Genomic DNA, 5,690 nt, shown 5'->3' with positions numbered 1-5,690 from the left:
CACGTGGTGGTCACACGTGGTGGTCACAATGGTGCTCACACGTGGTGGTCACACTGGTGGTCACAATGGTGCTCACACTGGTGGTCACAATGGTGGTCACAATGGTGGTCTCACTGGTGGTCTGCCCCCTGGTGGTCACACCTGGTTGTCACACAGGTGAGAAGGCACTTAGGAAGGTTTTTAATAAAAATAGTTAATTTTATTTGCTCTCATCAGAGTTAAAACAGGATATTTGGGAGATTTTGTGACCTGCTTTGAAAATATTTTATTATCATTCTGAAGGCAGAAACTAAACTTTTTTTTTTTTACATCAAATTATGCTGACAATTTTGTTGAATATAACTTTTGAGCAAAATTTGTGTTTAAAAATTCAGTTTGTCAAAATGCTGTTTTGAAATTCAGCGTTGAAAAAAATCACTGTTAAAAAATTCAGTGGAGAAAAATGCACTGATTTGTTTTACACTGAATTTTTCTGCACCGATTTTATTTACATATCATTTTTTAAACTGAATAATTACACATTGAATATTTGTACATTTTTATTTTTTCTGCACTGAATTTTCTCACGCTAATTTTTTTTTTTTACGTTGTATTTTTAAACAATGAACTTTTTTACACATTTTTTCTGCACTGAAATTTTTCTGCAATTATTTTTCCTACTGACTTTTAGAAATAATTTTTACACACTGAATATTTTTACATTTCTTTTTTTATGCACTGGAATTTTTTACACTGAATTTTTATAGACTGTTTGTTTGTTTTTTTGCAGACTTTTTCTGTTCTGAATTTTATTACAGTAATTTTTATACTGACTTTTTACACAATGAAGTTTTTCTGCAATATTTTTTTTTAGATTGTTTATTTTTCAGCTGAATTTTTATACTATAATGTTTTTTTTAGTTTTTTTTTACACTTTTTCCCACTGATTTTTTATACTGAATTTTTACACACTGACTATTTTTACATGTTTATTTTTTCTGCACTGAATTTTCTTCCGCTGATTTTTTTACACTGTATTTTTAAACAATAAACTTTTTACACTGAATTTTTCTCTAACCTTTTTTTTATTTTTTTTATTGAAGTTTTCTGCACTGGAATTTTTTTACAATAAATTCTTATAGACTGTTGTTTTTAAAATTGATTTTTTTTTTGTTCTGAATTTTATTACAATGATTTTTGTACTGACTTTTTACACACTGAATTATTTTTTTTTACATATAATTTATCTGCACCTATTTTTTTTACATTGAATTTTTTTTTTAATGAATATTTTTAAATGTTTATTTTTTTCTGCACTGAATAACCTGTATTTTTAAACAATGAACTTTTTAATTACACATATTTTTTTTAACTATTTTTTTCTGCACTGGATTTTTTTCTTTTATTTCTCTACTGATTTTTTTTAGACTGAATTTTTACACACTGAATATTTTTACATTTAATTTGAATACACTGAATTTTCACCAACTGCATTTTTTAATGTGTTTATCTAATAAAACTATCAGCATAATTTGATGTAAACAGATTAAATTCGCAAAATTCAAAAAGTCATTCGCATGATTTCAGTGTTAAAAAAGCACTTTCACAATAAAAGCACAAATGAACCTTTATAAATGATTGTACATTTTTAATGTGATTCATTAAAACATCCAAAATGAATCCAGAATTATTCGGATTTGATCCAAAATATTCAAGAATTCATTTAAAAAAGACATAATTTTCTTGTATTTTTAATGGAGTTATTTACAAAAAAGGGTTAGGGTTCGCAGCTACACAAAAGCTAAGTTTCGATTCTCCAACAAATACCCTTTAAAGAATGTTCTAGGTGAAGTCATTCCCCCGCAGGTATGCTGTGGGTCTAAAAAAAATGTGGAATTATGTTTCAGCGAGATATTTCTGGAGCAGAGGCCTCCTGGAACGGGAGGAAGACGACCTTTCAAGACGCCTCGCCGAGCACTTTTTTGTCAGGCGAGAACTCGGGACCGCAAAATGAAGTTTGAACGTGAAATGATATCAAGAAACTTTACTTTGGCAGGAAATTCTTAGAGCAGAAGATACATGTAGTAAAATGTATTCTGTATCCCTGCTTCCAAAGTGTATTTGTTCATAACAGTACCTAAACATTTATCCATGAAAGTATGGAGAAGGTGCTGATAGTGTATACAATGGAGAAGCAGCTAGAAGTCCACTCTCTATGGTAAATACTCTACATTTTTATCACTAACTCTACTTGTTTGTACTACATTATATTGTTCTGTGTTTATACAAAATCTATTATCGAACATTTATTAAAAATGGGGATGTCCCAAAATCGACCAATTTTCACCTAAAGGTCCCGGAGGATTCAAAATAGTCCCAAAATCCCCAAAAAGACCAATGTACCCCTTAAAGTCCCAGGGGATTTAAATGAATCCCAAAGGTCCAAAAAGTACCATTGTTCTCATGAAGATTCCAGAGGATTTAAAACAGTACCAAGGTCCCAAAAAGAACCAATGTTCACCCAAAAGTACCAGGGGACTTAAAAAAGTCCAAAGGTCCCAAAAAAGACTATTGTTCCCCTAAAGATCCCTTACAAACCCAAATAGTCCCCAAGTCCCAAAAAGGACCATGGTTTCCCTAGAGGTCGCACATGACCCCAAATAGTCCCGAAGTCCAAAAAATGACCAATTTTAATCTAAAGGTCCCAGGGGACTTAAAAAAGTCCCAATGTTCCAAAATCGACCAATTTTCTACCTAAGGGTCCCGGTGGATTCAAAATAGTCCCAAAAAAGACTAATGTACCCCTAAAAGTCCCAGGGGACTTAAATTAATCCCTAAGGCCCAAAAAGTGCCATTGTTCTCATGAAGATTCCAGAGGATTTAAAACAGTACCAAGGTCCCAAAAAGAACCAATGTTCACCCAAAAGTACCAGGGGACTTAAAAAAGTCCCAAGGTCCCAAAAAGGACTATTGTTCCCTTAAAGATCCCACACGAACCCAAATAGTCCCCAAGTCCCAAAAAGGACCATGGTTTCCCTAGAGGTTGCACATGACCCAAAATAGTCCCAAAGTCCAAAAAATGACCAATGTCCCAGAGGACATAAAATAGCCCCAAGATTCCAAAAAGAACCAATGTTCATCCAAAAGTACCAGGGGACTTAAAAAAGTCCCAAGGTCCCAAAAATGACTTTTGTTCCCCTAAAGATCCCACAGGAACCCAAATAGTCCCCAAGTCCCAAAAAGGACCATGGTTTTCCTAGAGGTCGCACATGACCCCAAATAGTCCCAAAGTCCAAAAAATGACCAATGCCCCAGAGGACATAAAATAGCCCCAAGATCCCAAAAAGAACCAATGTTCATCTAAAGGTCCCAGGGGACTTTAAAAAGTTCCAAGGTTCCAAAAAGGACCAATTTTCCACCTAAAGGTCCCAGAGGAATCAAAATAGTCCCAAAGTCCCAAAATAGACCAATGTACGCCTCAAGGTCCAAGGGCACTTAAATTAATCCCAAAAGCCCAAAAAGTACCATTGTTCTCATGAAGATTCCAGAGGACTTTAAAACAGTACCAAAGTCCCAAAAAGAACCAATGTTCACCCAAAAGTACCAGGGGACTTAAAAAAGTCCCAAGGTCCCAAAAAGGACTATTGTTCCCCTAAAGATCCCACACTAACCCAAATAGTCCCCAAGCCCCAAAAAGGACCATGGTTTCCCTAGAGGTCGCACATGACCCCAAATAGTCCCAAAGTCCAAAAAATGACCAATGTCCCAGAGGACATAAAATAGCCCCAAGATCCCAAAAAGAACCAATGTTCTCCCAAAAGTACCAGGGGACTTAAAAAAGTCCCAAGGTCCCAAAAAGGACTATTGTTCCCCTAAAGATCCCACACGAACCCAAATAGTCCCCAAGTCCCAAAAAGGACCATGGTTTCCCCAGAGGTTGCACATGACCCAAAATAGTCCCAAAGTCCAAAAAATGACCATTGCCCCAGAGGACATAAAATAGCCCCAAGAACCCAAAAAGACCCAATGTTCATCTAAAGGTCCCAGGGGACTTAAAAAAGTCCCAAGGTTCCAAAAAGGACCAATTTTCCACCTAAAGGTCCCAGAGGATTCAAAATAGTCCCAAAGTCCCAAAAAAGACCAATGTACCCCTAAAAGTCCCAGGGGACTTAAATTAATCCCTAAGGCCCAAAAAGTGCCATTGTTCTCATGAAGATTCCAGAGGATTTAAAACAGTACCAAGGTCCCAAAAAGAACCAATGTTCACCCAAAAGTACCAGGGGACTTAAAAAAGTCCCAAGGTCCCAAAAAGGACTATTGTTCCCTTAAAGATCCCACACGAACCCAAATAGTCCCCAAGTCCCAAAAAGGACCATGGTTTCCCTAGAGGTTGCACATGACCCAAAATAGTCCCAAAGTCCAAAAAATGACCAATGTCCCAGAGGACATAAAATAGCCCCAAGATCCCAAAAAGAACCAATGTTCACCTAAAGGTCCCAGGGGACTTTAAAAAGTCCCAAGGTTCCAAAAAGGACCAATTTTCCACCTAAAGGTCCCAGAGGATTCAAAATAGTCCCAAAGTCCCAAAAAAGACCAATGTACCCCTAAAAGTCCCAGGGGACTTAAATTAATCCCTAAGGCCCAAAAAGTGCCATTGTTCTCATGAGGATTCCAGAGGATTTAAAACAGTACCAAGGTCCCAAAAAGAACCAATGTTCACCCAAAAGTCCCAATGGACTTAAAAAAAGTCCCAAGGTCCCAAAAACAACCAATGTTCACCCAAAAGTCCCAGGGGACTTAAAAAAGTCCCAAGGTCCCAAAAAGGACTATTGTTCCCCTAAAGAACCCACAGGAACCAAAATAGTCCCCAAGTCCAAAAAAGGACCATTGTTTCCCTAAAGGTCGCACAGGACCCCAAATAGTCCCAAAGTCCAAAAAATGACCAGTTTTCATCTAAAGGTCCCAGGGGACTTAAAAAAGTCCCAAGGTTCCAAAAAGGACCAATTTTCCACCTAAAGGTCCCAGAGGATTCAAAATAGTCCCAAAGTCCCAAAAAAGACCAATGTACCCCTAAAAGTCCCAGGGGATTTAAATGAATCCCAAAGGCCCAAAAAGTACCATTGTTCTCATGAAGATTCCAGAGGACTTAAAACAGTACCAAGGTCCCAAAAAGAACCAATGTTCACCCAAAAGTACCAGGGGACTTGAAAAAGTCCCAAAGTCCCAAAAATGACTATTGTTCCCCTAAAGATCCCTTACAAACCCAAATAGTCCCCAAGTCCCAAAAAGGACCATGGTTTCCCTAGACGTCGCACATGACCCCAAATAGTCCCAAAGTCCAAAAAATGACCAATTTTCATCTAAAGGTCCCAGGGCACTTAAAAAAAGTCCCAAAGTCCCAAAATCGACCAATTTTCACCAAAATGTCCCGGACGATTCAAAATAGTCCCAAAAAAGACCAATGTACCCTTAAAAGTCCCAGGGGACTTAAATTAATCCCAAATGCCCAAAAAGTACCATTGTTCTCATGAAGATTCCAGAGGACTTAAAACAGTCCCAAGGTCCCAAAAAGAACCAATGTTCACCCAAAAGTCCCAACGGACTTAAAAAAAGTCCCAAGGTCCCAAAAACAACCAATGTTCACCCAAAAGTCCCAGGGGACTTAAAAATGTCCCAAGGTCCCAAAAAGGACTATTGTTCCCCTAAAGAAC

The sequence above is a fragment of the Nerophis lumbriciformis genome, linkage group LG33 (assembly GCF_033978685.3).
Source record: "Nerophis lumbriciformis linkage group LG33, RoL_Nlum_v2.1, whole genome shotgun sequence".
In the NCBI taxonomy this organism is placed as follows: domain Eukaryota; kingdom Metazoa; phylum Chordata; class Actinopteri; order Syngnathiformes; family Syngnathidae; genus Nerophis; species Nerophis lumbriciformis.
This window is presented reverse-complemented; position numbering follows the sequence as displayed.